We start from the raw sequence: 19674 nt of genomic DNA on the forward strand, positions 1-19674 counted from the left end.
ATGTATTTTAAAGAGTAGGTCATGTTTAGGTATTACAGAAAGGCACCAATTTGTAATTTAATATCAATACATGACTTGTTTTTCTGTTACAAAATACATAAACACCAAACTTGTGGAGCAGAACACAACAAAAATAAATTAGGAAGTAATCTAGGAAACATTTGGAAATCCAGATCTTCCATTTGTTGTGCTATCCATGGAGTCCTCTTTTAAGTACAAACTCATGTGCTGAGTGTACAATAATCCACTCATCTAAAAAAAAAAGGGAGACTAATTTTCTATGCCTTTCCAAAACTTTCATCTGATTTGGAAGTCAGTGGGATTTTATATGGGTACTTGGGAATATGTTCCCCATCAACTAAATTAAAGGACAGGATACAGTACTCTACAGAGAAGTCCCATAGACATGAAAGTTCTCCACCACACAAATACAGTATTTATGGGACAGTGTATCATTTAAAATCAAGATAGAAATAATTCTCCATCAGTAGCATTCCAGTGAGACTGAATTGTTAGATATTACCCTGCCCATGGCAGGGGGGTTGGAACTAGATGATCCTTGTGGTCCCTTCCAACCCTGACTGATTCTATGATTCTATATTACCAAAACCTTGACAGTCAGCTGTTCTGAAAAGGAATGATTTGTCTCCTAGCTGAAATTAATGGATTTCTTATTCTGATTTCATTGGCTGCTGTAGTGCTGAAGCTTCTCCCATTTATGAAGAAGTTTAAGTCTCCAAAGCTGAACACAGATATACCAACTGATAGACAAACTAAGGTGGAACACCACATATAGCAATTACCTATAGCAATTACCAGCATAGTTTTATGATCCACTTTTGATAATTACTGTGGATTTACACCTAGATGAATATTGACAGAAAATACTGTCCTTTTGTTGAAAAATATAAAAGTGAGGAGCTTATTTCTTTGCCTGAAGTAGAAGTTCCCATTTCCTAATACAAACCCACAGATTTAGGGTCATCTCTTTAAATTTATGTATTAGGCATAAGACTAAATACTGAGTTCTCTCATGCTGAAGAAGTAATTTAAATTAATCTGAGCTGCTATTTGTTAAATTGATGCATAATCTGTCCTCTCATCATTGTAGCTCAACCTTAAGTCAACAGCAGCTATTGCTGTTTAAACTTTGCTATCTAAATGTTTGATTAGAAACTTTTGGTGGATATGAACCACACTTCCTTACTCTTTTATCATTTTTCATAAGTGAAGACAAGCCTACTATGAATTATGATAAATAAGTCTGTTCAGTAGAAAACCAGCTGAATAAGAATGGGTTTGGAGGCAGAATTTGTGATCATCTTGATTGTGAGAGTATTCAGGTGCTTAGAAAACACAAACAAAAATACTGTCTTTGAAAAAAAATTCTAAACTGTGTTGAAAATAGCACATTTTAGTGAACATGTTCATTATGCAAGTAACTATTGACAAATACTTTTAACAAATTTAAGGCAAACCAGATTTTTGTCATTTGCCAGCCACCTGATTTTAGACAGCAGTTTCACTGGTGCTTTATTGCTCTACCAAATCATAGAATCATAGAATGGTTTGGGTTGGAAGGACCTCCAAAGGTCATCTAGTCCAACCCCCTCTGCAGTCAGCAGGGACATCCTCTAATAGATCAATCGCCCAGAGTCCTGTCGAGCCTCACATTGAATATCTCCAGAGATGGGGCCTCAACCACCTCCCCGGGCAACCTGTTGCAGTGTTCCACCACCCTCTTAGTAAAGAACTTGTTCCTAGCATCCAATCTATATCTACCCTTCTCTAGTTTGAAATCATTGCCTCCTTTCCTGTCACTACAGGCCTTTGTAAACTGCCCTTCTCCATCTTTCTTGTACATCCCACTCAGGTACTGGAAAGTCTCTATTAGGTCTCCCAGGAGTGTTCTCTTCTCAGGCTGAACAACCCCAGCTCCCTCATCCTGTCCTTGTAGCAGAGGTGTTCCAAACCCCTGATCATTTTCATGGCCCTCCTGTGAAGCTGCTCCATCCATGTCCTTCCTGTATTGAGGGCTCCAGGGCTGGATGCAGCTTATACCTAGACTAATTCTGTACAGCATGGCATAGCAGAACTCTTTGGGATACATATAATAACACCTGCCCACACATCTGTTTGTAAATTAGTTTGCCAGCAGTCTTCAATCCCAAACCAGTCCCAGTTATACCTTTTTACAAAACCTGTAAGATGTTTTTTTTCACAGTTCCTGATATAATACTGTCTATCCAAAGATTTTATATATATATATATATATATATATATATATAAATAAATAATTTTAATCAGTGAAGTAATACCAGCAGCCCTACAGAGAGTAGCCATTAGGCAAAATACATAATGTTCCACATTCCATCTTATCTATCAGCTTTCTTTGTATCTGAGGAAGTTATCACTGTAAATTTAGTTTCAGGAAAATATTATAGTATCTCTGCTAAAAATATGTGAAGTGTTTCTGTGTAAAGTTGCTGAGTTAACAAGGAAAACTAGAGCAGCTTTTCATTTCTCAATGTTACATTGAATCTGCCTATGAGAGAGCAATGAGATACACCTACTTAATCCATGTTAAAGATTAAAAAAATCCCAGAAAAATAGCTAAACATAGGAAATAAAATGTGTTACTCTTCACACCCTGTTGAATAGCTATTCAACTTTCTGATGACAACATGCCTGGCAATAGTCAACTTTTGAGATGGCTTTTAAGATCATAGCACACAGTTCCTGTTAAGGATGGCAGAACTCACACAGAAAAAAATCAGTTTCATTAAGTTGTTTCATCTGGAGAGCTGGAGGTAGCAGAAAATCTGGGAGACTCTAACAGGACCCTATCAGTTGCAGCAAAGTAGCTAATGGATTTTGAACTGTTTGTGGTTGGTTGATGAGACTGCCCAAATGCAAATGATGCCTGAGGATGTTCTGGGTTAGGTGTATTATTCTTCCTGCTTGGGGAAATCAGCCAGCAGTGCATTTCTGTACTCTCTGTTTTAAAAGTCTGGTGGACTTCTGTCTGGTAATAGAAGGAAACAGACAAACCACTCCTGATATAAAACTGAGAGAATAATATGATTGATTATAATTTTTAGTATAATGTCCACTTAAGGGAATGAAGGAGAGAATGTAGCACAGAAATTGCATCTAGTACAGTATAGGGTATTATGGAATGAGAGTTGATGGTACAAGAGAATCATTGCATGCAAACATCCAGCCACATTTCCTTGACAAACTAAGAGATTCTGCTATTAAATAAATATGAGGCTCCATAAAGAAATTAGAGGAGACAATAACTTTACTAGGATAAAATCTCACTGAGTCAGAAAGACACAAGGAAAAGAGCTAGAATACTTCTAAGATGTCTGAATTCAATATAAATGGGATTTACACAAGAATCAAAACAGTGATAGCTTTTCTCAAGCAGTGATGATCTTTCTGATCATATGAATTATGATCATCTAGGCAGGAACATAAAAGAAACAGAGTAGTTTTCTCTAGAAGTGAGTTCTTGACTAATCACAACAAACAAGACTTCAAACAGGTAAATACATCACAAAACTACAATCTGGGGATTTCTTAACAAACACTAAAGGAAAGATTTTCAAGAAAACCAAATGTGAGTGAACAATTGCTGGGTCATAAATATAATTTGAACTCAAAGCAGATAATTTATTTTTTATTTCCCCTGTATATAGATTTTAAAGAGAAATTGCATTTTGAACCATTGTTGATGTTCAATGATCTATGAACTAAACCTACTGTGATTCATAATGCAGAGATGCTATAAGAGGAGCTGGATAGAAAGAAATGACTAAGATTAGGGCTTTTCTTCAACCTCCTCTTCAGTGTTCAGAACAGCATGATGTCTCCTGCCTTAAGAATAGTGGAGATTCATTCACCACTTTGACAGCAGTGCTAGATAAGCCTGCTCTGGATAGGAACCCCTGCCAATCAACAAACTGAAAAAATATATACAGGGTGTTCATAAAATTTAGATGGCCTTTGGTAACCTTAAGGACAGGTAATCAATTATTCTTGTTATTATTTGACACAAAATAAGTAAGTATACAACATTGTGGACACAAACTCTGATCCTGATCCTGATCTTGACTGGAAACACCGAGGTGAGCTGTTCTTAGCTCGGTGGGCCCATGACTCGTCAGGACATCAAGGCAGAGATGCAACCTACCGATGGGCTCGTGACAGATCCATTGACATTTCCATGGATGCTATCACACAAGTCATCCATGACTGTGACATTTGTGCTGCTATTAAGCAGGCAAAGCGGATCAAGCCCTTGTGGTACGGTGACCGATGGTCCAAGTACAAGTATGGTGAAGCCTGGCAGATTGACTACATCACTCTACCTCGTTCTCCATCTGGTAAGCAGTATGTGCTGACTATGGTAGAGGCAAGCACTGGATGGCTGGAAACTTATCCAGTTCCTCATGCAACTGCACGTAACACCATTCTTGGTCTGGAAAGACAAATCCTGTGGAGACACGGAGCTCCAGAGAGGATTGAGTCAGACAATGGGACTCATTTCAAGAACAATCTTGTAAAAAACTGGGCCAAAGAGCACGGCATCGAGTGGATATTCCACATTCCCTACTATGCACCAGCTGCAGGGAAGATCGAACGCTACAACGGTTTGCTGAAAACCACTCTCAAAGCCATGGGGGGGGGATCTTTGAAAAACTGGGAGAAACATTTAGCACAAGCAACCTGGTTGGTGAATAGTAGAGGTTCAGTGAATCGAGCTGGACCTGCCCAGTCAGATTTGTTGCGAAAGGAAGAAGGTGATAGAGTTCCTGTTATCAGAGAAAAGAATCTGTTAGGCAAAACTGTTTGGGTATTTTCTCCTTCAGGAGAGGCCAAACCTGTCCGAGGGGTGGTTTCTGCTGAAGGTCCTGGTCACACCTATTGGGTGATGCAAGAAAATGGTGAAATTCAGTGTATTCCACAAAGAAATCTAACTTTGGCTGAGAGAGGTTAAATTCAGAGTGTTGCGCAGATACAGCATCGCGCCCAAGAGGAGAGTTCATGAGATCTACGGTGCACGAACCCTGAGAGCCCTGAGTCACCTGAGAGTCCCTGTTCCTTCCTTTGCTCCATCTGCGAGGAAACAAACTGTTTGCTGTTTTTCCTGTGATTTGACTCTTTTGAATCATCTACATCTGAAATAGCCGGAATGGACTATGGTCTTTATTCACCTATTGTTGTAGATATTATTTTAGATTAGATAAATGATAGTAGCAGCCAATGGAATTGTTTAGAAGGGGTGGACTGTGGTGGTTTGAAACTGTCTTTTTAATTTTTCCTTGCAAAGTTCAGAACAGAGAAAGTGAAAGAATGTAAATAAGTCACTACTGGGTGTAAGAAAGCAAAATAACGATTGTTCTAAACACTTCCATTGGATAGATAGAAATGTTTAAGAACTATTACCCAAAACAAAGTAGGCACTCTGCACATTCTGCGTTCGGCAGTGGGGGCAGTTGCTGGGCTGTCTGGCTGCTGTTTCTTCTTCTCTTCTGGCTGAAGATAACACACTGACCTTGGCAGCTAAGTTAACAACTTTCTGCTTAACTAACTCTGCTTCTCTGTCCAGGGGGGTCTGGGGGGAAGCTCCTGGGAGAGGGAGGCCCCTTTGGGAGGGTCCCCTTGGGGGGAAGCAAAGGGAGATCGATTGTGCTTTTTCTGTTGATTGTATATATTTGTGAATGTTGTGAATTTTGTATATTTGTACATATTCATTGCATTTCATTGTAGATTTTAGACTCTGATTGTAAATACAGCTTTTCATTTGCTTCCAGACTGGGCTAGCCTGGTTATTGTCGGTGGGGGGGGGGGGGGAATTTCAGCTCACACCGACACAGAAGTCCATAATTCAAAAGGTTTAGTGCCTGGCTAAAACTCAATAACAATGGATTGAGTTCTGGGGTATCAGCTGTTGGAATGGTTACATTTCTTCCTTCCCAGTGTTGATCCCCAAATAAGCATGGGTACAGCATTTGGTTTAAAATCATGATTTAATTATTCAAGTCCCATTAAAGATGAAAACTCTTGTCTCTCAGCCATTTGAAAGCAAAACAAAATTGGGATGATGTTCTATAGATTGTCAAGGATTTGCAACAGCCCCTGTAGTTGTGAGTCATCACAAGGCCAAAGTGAAATTACTATACTCTAGGCCCAAGGGAGAATGAGAATATTGTCAGTTAGTCAACTTCTTGCAAGTTTGTTTGATACTTAAAGTGGCTTTCTGCTTGCACAAATAACAAGAGCTCAAGTGATTCTTAATCACAAAAGATCAGACTAAATAAAGGTCATATATTTTCCATTTGTGAGGGTAACCTACAGTCAGAGTTATTGCTTTTAATATATTCTTACCTTAGAGCTCCCAAACTTTGATTATTACTGGCCTTTCCCCAAACACAAGAGGAGGATTTTTCAGCTCTACATTCTATATAGCATAAACCCACATCAACAGGTTCTGTCAGCACTCACCATTCCCTCTTTGTTTTATCAGCAGAGAAATGGCAGCAAAAAGAGATGGTGAGGTTAGAGTTCGTGCATTTTCTTCCCCTTTTAGGAGCTAGCAAAGCAGGAGAGGCATGCCAAGGTGAACATGCCCAGCTTACTGATCATTTCAGAGTGAGCTTTGCAGCAGTGCAGAGTAAGTCCTGGCAAGTGACTGTACCCTGGGGTTTTTTGTGGTAGCTTTTGCCCACAGAAATCTATGCTATATAAAGAGAAAAAGTTAGTACATATTTCCTTCCTTCCCTGTCCCTAAATGGATATATTTGGAAGTAATAACGAGGAGGATCATGGTAATTAATTCCTTTTACTTAGCTCACCTGTTTTACATGCTTTTAATCTCTAGAGGAAAACCAGATTTTTCTGGTTTAGCCAAAGCAGCAGTCAGTACAGCAGAAAATCCCTCTTTGTAGTTAGGCCACAGGCTAGAGTTCTTTAATACAGACCCCAGTGGAGATCTGCAGCAATTTTTAGGCATTTGTGTGACAAGACACCACTGCAAGAGTGAGGCTTTTACACTGCAGTTTGCCTTCAGGGAATCTAAATTTTCAGGGAACCTCATTAGAATTTCCACATCTTTTGTAATAAATCTTTTTGAAGCAAGAGCAGGATATGCAGCAAAAGAAAAGTCCTGTGGCTTAAATAGGAATGGAATCAATTTCCTGAAACACAGTCCATCTTCTTGAAACGGGGAACAAACATCCCGTAACTGAAAAGCTGACAGTCTGTGTCACTGAAGGTCTAAAGTTTAACTACCATTCTTTTACATCCAGAATGCTTCAATTAATCAATGGCAGAAATGAGAATTTGTAGTGGCCATTCAAGTCCTTTTGCAAAGATGTAAGACAAACAGTTATGTTCAGTGAATTGGGGCTGATAGTGTGCTGATGAACTCAGAGCTACTAAATTGTACCATTTTGTTCTGCATTCTACACAGCAATAGAACTCTCTTTAGCCTATTTTAAAAATAGCCCTCCTCAAAATAAATTTCTGTCTTCTTTTGCCTTAACATGTTTCAGGTTAAATAAAGAGGCAACAAGAGTTGGTGCCATTTACACCTTGGTGCCATTTTCTCTCAATGCGTTCCTATCTGTTTTATACCTTGTGTGTGTCCCACACTTAATAACTTAGGTCTCATTTAATGCAGGTTAGTAGGTCTCTACAGTTGGGTGCTTTGGGCCCAATTGAAAGAGAACTTAAAGGTGAACAAGAAGTCTATGACTTTGTTTTGTGTTTTGGTAGGTACCTATAAAATGTCGGAAAAGTCAGAACAAAACCTTTCCATTTCAGACCCTACAGAAAAAATAAACAACAAAAAGCCCTGAACAGATCACATAAAACAGGACTACATCTGTAGAAAAAAAAAAACAAACAAACAAAAAAAAAGAATAAAAATTGCCTCTTTGAAAGCTGAATTGCTAGTCAGTTAATGGTGCTGCAGGTTAATCTTTCTGCCCTTGGGGGGTTGTGGATTCTCCCTCTCAAGAGATATTCAAAACCTGCCTGAATGTGTTCCTGTGTGATCTGGTATAAGTGACCCTGCTCTGGCAGGGGGTTGGACTAGACGATCTTTCGAGGTCCCTTCCAACCCCTAACATTCTGTGATTCTGTGATTTAAAATATATTCTCAATCTATCCAAGGGAATGCAACAAGGTAATGAGTGAAACAGAAATCATATGCAAAGCAAACCATGCAATGCACCAGCCAAGCAAGCTGAAAGATAACTAAAGTATGATTGTGCAGTCAAAGTATGTATCAGAAAGTATGAACACTTAAAAGTAAGCATTTCAGTGCTTGCTTTCAATATATTGTTCTTTAAAGAGAAGATTTAAATGTAATATTTAAAAAAAAAGGATACTGACCAAAACAAGAATTCTGAGTTCTGAAACAACATCAACTTTTCTTTCGTGCGCAAGAAGGGATCGTTTAGTCACACAGTGTAAATGTCTCTCGCTTTAGTAAACAAACAAAAGGTTGTAGCAAATTGGCACACAGAGAGCTATTCATAAGCTAGGAGGTTATAGCTTGGCATTGAATTTCAGAACCATATGCAAACAGAAAAAATAAATTCAAAATTGTGCTACATGCAAAAAGCAGAATAGTATTTGGGAGCTATAGGCAAGCCTGCTGCCTGCGGAATTCATTTGGCACCAGCCCTTATCCAAGTCCCATTCTTTTTCACTTCTTGTTCTCAGTCTTCCTTTTATCTCTCACTAGGTTTTTATCCCTCTGTGTTGTATTACGGTTAGTTTCTGCTCTTCTAGGCTTTGTGGATTGCTATGATAGGAGTAGTGAAAACAGAGAAGAGATTACCTGTCTACTTTCCATGACATGTAGATGAAATTTCAAGGGAGAATCTTCACAAACCTGAAGCAATCTTCTCAGTAATGATGGGCTGTCTGAAGGTCTCCCCTCTGTTCAGCACTTGTGAGACCATTCCTTTAGTACTCTGTCCAGTAAAGAGCTCTCCAGTACAAGAAAAACACTGACATACTGAAATAAGCCCAGCACAGGGGAATCAGATTGATTAGTGACAGGATGTATGAGGAGAGGCAGAGGTGACTGTTCAGCCCTGAAAAGAGAAGGCAAAGGGAAGACAGAACTACTGTCTAATACTGCCTAATGGGAGGATGAATTGAAGATAGGTCCAGTGTCCTAGTGCCACACTATGGAAGGACATGAGAAAACAGGCATGAGTTGGAACGTGAAAAATTCTGACTCAGTGTAAGAAAAATATTTTCATTGTGAGGTTGGTCCAACATTGAAACAGGGGCCCAGAGAAACTGTGGGTTTATTCGGGTTTTTAGATTGTGCTCTTTTACAAATGCTCCTCAGGGAGGTCAGTTAAATTCCTCTAACAGCAGCAGGCTGCTTTTGGCTGCCATCTCTCCTGAGAGTGAGATGTGACAGCACGTATCTAGTCCATGTGATGTGGAATGTGGCCTGTGGATCCTACTATCACCACAGGCATTTGTTCCCCTGCAGCCTGATCCACAGGAGCTCATGTACAAGGATGAGGAAAGGCAACAATGGTCCATCTGACCACTGCTTGCAGAAGTGTTCCCACACCTACCCTTAACCTTTCTCAGGAGCAATGTGAGCATGGGTAGGGACTGTATACTCGTTGATTTCAGTTTGCATTTGATAAAACTAGTCCTCAGAATGCTCAGAATGGGAATGGTAGCTGAGTCTACAGCTCTGATATTAACTCAACCTCATTTCTCTGCCCAGACTTCGTTCAGTTTCCAGGGCCTTACTGCTTCTCCCATCTAAGACTGAATTATGACTTCTTACAATTTTATTCCCCTAATGGGTGGAAACTGATTTTTGTGATGCTGTTTGTCCTTGATTAAGAAGCCAAGTTTTATTTTGCTTATTAATTTTTATTTTGATAGATCTGTATATTTTAAGCATTTCTGTATCATTGTATTAATTCATTAGGATGTGACTTCTAATAGGATGGAGGTAGTATAGAAGAAGAATGGTACTGATACAAATTCAGTTTCTTCTTGGGAATTTATGAGAATATGCAACATTATTATAAGCAGGATAAACAAGTCTTTAATAAATATTTATATTCCTTCTATTTAGGTTTTTAAATGGCCATTGTCACAGCTACAAAAATCATACATACAGAAATTCTAACTCTGGAAGCTTTTTAGAACAGATACTACATGATTTGACATGAATGAGGCATTTAAATATCCTTTTAATATAAATTACAATTGAAAGCGAAATGAAGTATTATTTCTAAAGTTATCCTTATTTACTTAAGTCATATCTTTCTTTTTACAAGCAAATTAAATAAAGAGTATTTTAATGTTGGATAGATTAGCAACATGAAGCATAGTCAGTTGATATATAACTCTGGTTTTAGAGGTCTTTACAGTAATCTGTGACCAAAAATGTTTTAAGTCCAATGTTTTCAGTGATCAGAGAGTATTTTCATAAGATCTTATTCTAAAAAACACAGTATTTGCTGCCTTTTTTTTTTTTTAAAGTATGCAGACACAGTAAATGCTTCAATGTTCTGTAATTTTATTAGACACAGTAGCTTAATCAGAATTTCTAAATGCTTATTTGTAAATCTATTTGGCAACCAGGGAAAAAGTTTAGCTGTCAGCCAATTATTATTGGATCATTAAGTTTGCTTTCAAAGAAGAAGTTTGATTATGCTGAAATGTGTAGAGTGTTATAGATGTACCCAGTGCACTCAGCTTAATCTTGCATAGATATATTTATTTTTCAATTATTCCCCAAATATGCCTTTCACTGCATCCTTGTTTCTTGTGAGGGTTATTTGAAATCTGCACAGGATGAATCTTCGATGATACAGCATTAAACACTGAATAAGTGACTACAATTTGCATCCTCTATGTGAATTAAAGCTTAGCTCCTTTATGATTTTTCCCTCTCCTAATTTTATTGGCTCTATTTAATCTCAGAGTTTATGTGTGTATATATATACCTTTTATGTACATATAACCCTACACATATAACACTTTATGTGTTTTGTATATATAGCTTTTTTATCCTCCCTTAAAATGTATTTTCTAATGCTAGGTCTGTCCTTTCCTATATAGGGCATTTCATGCCCAGAATGCATTTTCAGTGACCCCTGAGGTAGTAACATCAATGCTGGTACCGTTAGAACATCCAGTACAGCTGGGGATTCTATCAGAGATGCAACATGAATTCTAAAATCAGACTAGGTGCAGTAGCTCCACATTGCATGTAATCTCATTATCCCAGATCTGAGTTCTTCTGACAAAGCAGTAATGAATCTGTTTCAAGATCGAGGCTGGTTGGTGCTTTGACATCCTAGTACCAAGATCTATTGTGCAAAGATTTTAGATGGATTTAATACCAAGTAGATAAGAGATTCTTGGTAGAAGCTACTATCCACAATTCAGACAGCAGGTAGCATTTTCCACACTAATAGTAAAATCCTGAGACTGCCTTTTCACCTGGTATGAAATGTAGTAGCTAAACTGATCCAAAAATGATCTAAGTGTAAAATGCAGTTTTAATGGAGTAAAGGATATGTTTTTCTAATACCTAAGACAAGATCATTTTGTTCTAGTGTGCTATAGTTAATGTGTCTTTTGACATTAGTAAGCCATTGGTCATATAGATTTCTTGGTTTAGTACTGTAAATGCTACACGTTGGATGTTTATTTAAAACACGTAGGTGATAGTTTTAATTGGATTATTTTCATGCATTATTCTTATTTAGGCACATTACCATCTAAAGGACACCACATTTAGTCTGAACATTCTGAAATGTTCTTGTTTTTGAAAGGTTTTCTCTTTCATGATTCACTAGTCCATATTTTGACAGTCTGATAGAAGTATATCAGTACTCCCTCTATTATGTAGTGCTCTTTACAGGCACTATGCCCCTCTAAGAATAAGAACTTTTTATCCCTACGCCATGGTTAGATTTTGTGGTGTCCTTCTCCTATGCACCAGTGGAAAACAGAATCTTCATCCTTTTCCCCTAACACACCTGAGAGATTCTGCTGTTTCCTCTGAAGTTCTGCATCCAGAGTTTGCTTTAACGAGGGGGTGTAGTGGTTGCCCAGATCTCTAGATACTGGGGGAACCACTAAACTGAGCATGCAGCATATGTCACACAGTGTGTACTTGGCAGAGAAAGGCGTTAAGACCAACTTCCCAAAGGAAAAGTGGAATCTCCTATTTCATGCCAGCTTCCTTGATATCAAAAACAATGACTTCAGCTGAAATCTCACGTGTGATGTCTTTATTCTCCTTTTGACCAGTCGGAGAGAACAGACCATCCAGTGTATAGTGTATAGTCTGTGAACTTGAGAAACAGCCATGGAGGCTGTATTTAGTAGGCATGCCACACCAGCTTAGAAGCTTACTATTGGCCTGCATGGTCCAAAGTCATGAGGCTAATTCAGCTTTTATTTGTATTTTCTTCAGATATCTAAAGGCAGAAAGGAAACAGGACTGGCTGAGTTGAGCTCTCCTGTGAAATGATAATTTAGCAGTCAGGATTGCATAGCTGAGAAAAGAAAAAAGTGACAGAATAAAAGCAAACAAATGCTGAGCAACATATTTTGGTTTTTGCATTGTTTTCCATTCTCTAGAGAAGGCAAATAATGTACCACAGAAAGCATTTCTGCCACTGTTGATATGAGACTACAGATCTATATGGAGTACTTGAAAATGCATGAATTCCTCACTAATTACATCTTAAACAAATATTTAATATAATTTCAGCTTTTAATTCATCATAATAATGAGCTATAAACAACTGTCCTTTGGCTGAAAGCCTTTCTTAGCACATCATGATGCCTTTAGATGACATATTTACAGTGTAACACTGTTAATAATTTTGTCTTTTAGAAGAAAGTGAAACAGAGAATATTATTACAGGGAGTTAAAATTATCAGGCTTATGCTGCCTATGACAGATTTAATGAAACAGTAGCAGAAGGATCACAGTAACTTTTGAACAGAGAATTTTATGATAAATATATTGAGTTCTGCTTATTTTCACTCCACCTTTTGTGCTTATAAAATGTTATGCCAATATCAAAAGAAGATAGATGTCAGAACTATTCAGTTACAGAGGTAAACTTGCAAATGCCTTGACTTCTGGTATGAATCCACATGTGGAGAGAAGTGAAAGAAATTCTTTTAGAAGTTATAAATATGTTTAGGAAATTATTTAAACTGATCTTGTTTTTAAAAAACATACTGGAAATAACCTCAGGGTCTAAAATAAAGATTGTAATGGCAGCCATCTGATTTTTTCCCCTCTGTCCTGTTGCCTGGAGACATATAAATACTCCCTACTTTTGCAGAATGTCAGCAGCTCATAGTCTTTTGTATATTTACTTTCCCTATATGCAACGGTCAATTACTTCATCGTTAAAAAGAATTATACTCTACTGAATCCACAAAAGCAATGTGGAGAGTTTAAAGAATTTGTTCTATACTTCCACAGTACAGAAGAAGTGATCAGAATGCAGTTCTCCAGCTACCTTCCAGCTAAGTAATGAATTATGTTAATCTTGCTCTTTATATGCCCATAAACCGTGCATTCACATTAACACATTTTCTACAGGTGCAGTGGAGTGTGCTTCCTCTGAGTGCCAGTCCTTAGCATAGCTCTAAGTGTACTCCACAGGAAGAATTAGACATAGACTTGAACCTCTTTAAATTAAGAAGACATTGAACACTCCTGCAGGGAGTAAACTTGCTATACCTGAGAGCCTAAATATCCATGGGCTCCGTGGGTACTTAACTTGACTGTTGTGTGTTTGACTAGAGAATAAATAAATACTTATAAGGTGATTTACTGAAGCTGCTAGACTTTTAAATCCATTTCTGGATGTAGACATGTTTTGTAGATTAAGACAATAAAATGGAACAGAATAGTGTAAATTGAGTTATAAGATACATTAGAGCAAAAGTCTGAAAATGGATCTGCAGAAACCTTCTCCATGTTGGTCTAAAGTTCACAGTCAAAAGAAGAGAGTCTTTTTGCTGCTACCTGTACATTTTATCTTAGGTCCTTCAGCTTTGTATGACCAGCTGTAGTGTCACAGTACCTCTTTCTTACTACTCCTCCCAGTGGAGATAGTCAAATGACTGTAATCAATCAAACAATTTAGTACATTGTTGAGCTGGGACCTAAACAGCAAAGCTAGAAAACAGCTGAAGGCAAAATAGAGCCTACGTATTTTAATATTTTCTTTCCCCCCATGAACACTTCACAGGACATAGCATATTGTTTTGAAAGAACCCTAAATTTTAAGCACAAATTTATCCCATAATCTGCATCACACATTCAGCAGCTGAGGTGACTTTGATAACGGAAAGGAAATGATTATACACAGAATACCAAAATGTTAATTATGATTTTCATTGACTTCAGCTAAATCCATGTTTTGAAATGGATTTAAGCATATGGAACTACAGCCCAGAGGCTGAACTAACAGCTTGGGTTTTTTGCAGGACTTACAGACTGTAGGAAGAATGTTGTGGATGTGTCTTAAAATGACCTTTTGATGGGATGAGAAAGAATGGAACTCACAGAATCTCAGTGAATACATACTGCACAATCAATTATAATTACTAGAGGATCTGGTCTTAGCAAGAATATATTAGCAGATAATATTAAGTATTTAAGAAAGAACAAGAGAATACGTTTGGATGCAGATGTTGTCTGTAGAAAGCAGTGGCACTGAGTCTATATGATACAGTACCTGAAGCAAGCACATTTATTTTACAGACAAGGAAAAGTGATGAACCAGAAGGTGATTTTTTATTGCAGATGCACTTCAGTCATTAATTCTTTAACAATAGAGGAATCAGTAATAAATACTTGAAAATAAAGCTGTGTTTCTCATATCTGTCTCCAATGGGATATAGTAAAAAGTTGCAAATGGGAAGTCTTGTGTGAACTAAAGTTCTTAATTAAAATTAGTAACATCTTCCATGAAGTTGCAAAAGTGTTTTTGTCAGGAATAATCACAGGGATTCTGTGGAAGATATTTACTAATGAACTCATACACCTCATATGCCTGATCTAATTGAGGATGCCCCTGCTTACTGAAGAGGGGGTTGGACAAGATGATCTTTGGAGGTCCCTTCCAACCAAGACCATTCTACAATAAAGAAAAAAAATCTTTTTCTCATTAGTTGAATGCTATAGAGCAATAAAGATAGCATAAACATAGAATATACTTGGGTTTAAAGGTAAGTTACCTTTAGCACTTGTCTCAAGATCAGTGGAATCCTAATTACTTCACAACACATATAGGATGCCACAACTGTTAAAGGCATAAATAAGTCTATATTTCTCACTCTGAGTCTGACTTCTGAGTGGTGAACCTCTTAGGGGACATTCTTTTAATGGTATCTTCAGTGGTGATGGTGACATAATTGCTATTTCAGGACTGGTTTTGCTATTGGCTTTATGCATAGTTGTATGTATTTAATTTTATTATTATTATTTCCATTAAAATAGGTTTTGTTTCCTTTTCCAAGAGAGTGTGTATCACTCATTTAGTGACTGGGCACCCTAATCTTGACACACAAACTCATATTTTCTTCTTTCTCTGTATAGGACTTGCTATGGCTTGTGCCATGCATTTGGATTAACATGTAATTCCAATGAACAGACTGTGTCTCAGAATTCGGGTAACAGTGAACTTGCACCAATAGCATTGTACCCAATGTCTTCTTGTCTTTCCTGGGCCTCTAAGCTTCTTGTGTCTAGGAATAAACACTCAAAAAGTGAATAAGCAAAGACTTTTGATGCATTACTTTACCACCAGTCTGCCCTTGGGAGTTGTTCCTACCTAAAACATGACCTCCATACAGGGGAAGCTTGAGATGAGCATACCTAGGTAGCTGTAGGCTTGTAAGTGCTGCTGCACTGATCTGTGGTCTGTATAGGTAGATTGTGAAGCTTTGATAGCAAAAATAGATGTCATAGATAAGAAGTGCCTCTTATAATTTTGGAGAATCCTAGGATATCATGTTTTAAATAGTTTATAAGAGTTATTTTTTTAGATAGCAACTTTTGGAAAACAATGTGCATTTTTAATAGCCCCAAAGCTTTCATTAAAAAGTATGGTAATATCCACTACTTGTGTAAGAATGGCACACTGACATGGAAAAGGTCTTTCACTTGGCATGTAATAAATCCCGTTTTTCAGATTTGCTGAGCATATTATACCATTCTTACTGAAGAGGGGAAAATAATCCTTGAAATTGGTCTTACTGCAACTGGAGCAATAATGAGTTGGTTATTTGAAAGCAGTGAGGGATATACACTTGACAGAATGCTCTTCTAGTTCCTTCACTTTTATTTCCTCCATTCCTAAATCATGCTTTCCTTCTTCACAACTTGATAAGGAATATGGAATAAGAAACTTGATAAGGAACAGGGAATAAGGAGATTTAATACAGACTACAGCCTGGAAATCATACAAGTAAGGGTGTTTTTTTTTTTTTTTGTTTTGTTTTCTTTTGTCTGTTTTTAGGCTTTTCTTTTTAACAGTGTTGGCTTTTTCATTTCATGAATGAAGCAAGGAAATAATTAGTACCATTTTTTTGGAGAATGTAAGGGGGAAAATATGGATTTCTTCCAATGACTAGGAGTGTTGACAGACCACTGCTTTCTGCCAACATATAACTCGAGTCTTATGTGGCTGTTAAAGATTTGTCTACCTCTTATGAAACTACAGAGAGAGTTGCTTTTAATTTAATATATATTTGAAAATGAAATTATGAAGCTTATTGTGCTAAATGTCCTCATTTTGACAGGTTTTCTACTTGCTGAAGTACTAGCAAAACATGAAGCAAACTGTATTATGAGAACATTAAACATTCAGTCAAAATACTAAGTGCTCATCTTCTCCCAGTGAAGTTCAGGATAAGCTCTAATGTTACTTTGCAATAAAAATGATAATTTTCTTTGCAGCAACTATTAATGGCAGATACTAAATTATTTTTGGAAACAAAAAAAAATAGTCTCAGGTACGTTTATGCTAACTTCATGATACCAATGAGTCTGCAAGCCTATAAATGGAGGAGCAGAGTTTCAACAGAATTCACTTTTTATTTTGAAAGAAAATTGCATCTCATTGTGCAAATATTCAGAATAGAGAGACTAGGCAATCTCTTTGAGATAAATAACCATGGCCACTCAGTAACAATCAAAGATAGAACTAGTAAGCAGTATTGGAAACATATTACAGAAACATACTTGATGCTAATGTACTTTTTGCAGAAGTTGCAACTAAATCTCAAACATATTTAGAGTCATAACAATGTATATATGCAATTTCAGTAAAATTTTTCAGTGGAGTTGTATACCTTTGCTTTCTTTTCATAGTGTTTATTCTTAGCCTAATTTCAACTTTCCAAAAGGAAAAAAAAAAAGTAATTCCAAGACCATCATGAGGAATCTGGAATGAAAATTGACATTGCCTATATTGCAATTACCTTTTCCAGATTAATTTCATATACCTTGAAAAAATGACTGAGTGTTTTCAGCCACATTAAAACTTTTCCTCTGAATTCCATCCCTCTGAGTAGCTTTTGGTATCACAGATTCTCTCTTTTACAGAGAAAGGAAATGGAAGGAAAATGGAAAGTTCATAAAGGTAGGCTGATGGTAGGGGAGATATGAAAACCACCTAATCCTACAGTATTAAATGTTTTTATTATTGTACTTTTTGCTACTGTTGTGCTGTATAGAGGCTGCATTTTAAAGAAGAGAGAATTTAATTCTACAGAACAGAACAGTATATTGCAAGATGTCACATATTTGTATCTCACAAGGGAATAACTGCTGAAACAGTAAGTCTTTTAACTGCTTCTCTTTTACATTGTTCCCTACTGTTCCTTATTGTTAGCTCATGTTCGATATTCATGTTAGAATAAAGTGTGGTTTTTTAATAATCCAGGATTTTTTGTGATGTGTCCCTCTTTCTGTCAACACAAATTTATATCTAAAATTTCACTATTCTGTATATCTAAAATTTCACTATTCTGTACTGCAGATATGAACTACGCTCACAACAGCCTATCTTCATTACAGCTGCCCTGGACAGTGCAACATTTTAAATAAAATTACTCATAATTTCAATGAAGAAATAGTCACTGATTCAAATAAATACCATGAAAAGACAGCTGCTTTCTCATTGAATGGTGTCCAGCAGCAACACAGACACTAAAAGAGCTGGATTGGTGTTGGATGGATCTCAGTAACAGCTGTGGGGTGAAAAGAGAATGACCCATAGGTAGTGCAGCTTTCTGTGAAGAACTGAAGGAGTGCAGAAAATGCTCTCCATGCTCCCTCCTCCTTCCTCTTCAAGTGCATGGTGCACATTCCTTAACAAATGGGCATGTGTAAAAGGCATTGTGAGGGAACATCGTTACAAGGGCAGCAGGCTGCTTTCTGCTTGCGGGAGGGATACCCTGTCTAATGAGTGCCTTTCTGCACATAAATTTGTACAATGCTCCCAGAATGTTTCTACTCATTGTCTATAAAGATGAACAACCAGATGAAAAATGTGCACTACTCAATGCCAGTCTGAAGGAATTCAGAATATATCAAAGGATATTTAATTTGTTTTAGTTTCATTCAAATACTGGCAACACTACAACCTTGTCTTGTGCAATATGGCTTTTGAAATTAATATGTTTATTTAAAAACAAAGAAAACAAAAAGGAGCATATGACTTTGTCATCAACAATGCAGAATGATGTAGAATGATGGGGTTTATATTAGTCATCTCTTTGTTATTTTTTTCTTTGGGTAATTAATTATCATATTGTCCTGGTTTAAGGCAATCTGCTCTAACAAGACTCACTCCCACCACCAAAAGTGAGTAAACACACAAAAAGCCCTGTGGCTTGAGATAAAGAGAAACAGAAAGCATCTCAGGTCGCACTCTGAACTCCAAGTTTCATCATCCTTTGCTCCTGCCAGCACTTTTGGTATAAAGCTGGCATGACATCAGCCTGGTATTGATTCAACAGGCTGTCCAAACCCTGGTCACATACCTAGATGTATAGAATAAGGAACCTCACAAATTTGAGTACAGATGCAACAACTTTGTTTTTCATCAGAAGAGTAATCTGAAGATAGTATTTTCACACAACGCTTGTTATCCCCTAAAACCATTACAATGCATATTTCTTTTAAAACAAAGCCAGCTGAAAGGGATCATGGCCAGTATGAGCACCAAAGTTGTAAAGCCACTAATCAGTATTTACAAATGGCCATGTTCAAGCCATGTGACAATGTAATTGCCACCAGTAGTGATAAACCAAAGCAAAATCTTATGCTCACATTAAGACCAGTTGTTGTAAGAATAATACTTAAATGTTTGCAAGAATAGTTTTGGAAGGATTTGTGTTTAGATTACTGCTTAACTTAAACAATGTTTCCAATAAATCTCTAATTAAGAGGCACGTTCTACAGAAAGCAGCAAGTGTGGTAGAAATTTCCTTTATTGCAACAAACATTTTATCAAAACATCACTGTCATAATAGAATCATAAAATCATAGAACAGTAGGGGTTGGAAGAGACTTCTGAATATCATCCAGTCCAACCCCCCTGCCAAAGCAGGATC

Source organism: Indicator indicator, chromosome 14, assembly GCF_027791375.1.
Source record: "Indicator indicator isolate 239-I01 chromosome 14, UM_Iind_1.1, whole genome shotgun sequence".
NCBI classification, from domain to species: Eukaryota; Metazoa; Chordata; class Aves; order Piciformes; family Indicatoridae; genus Indicator; species Indicator indicator.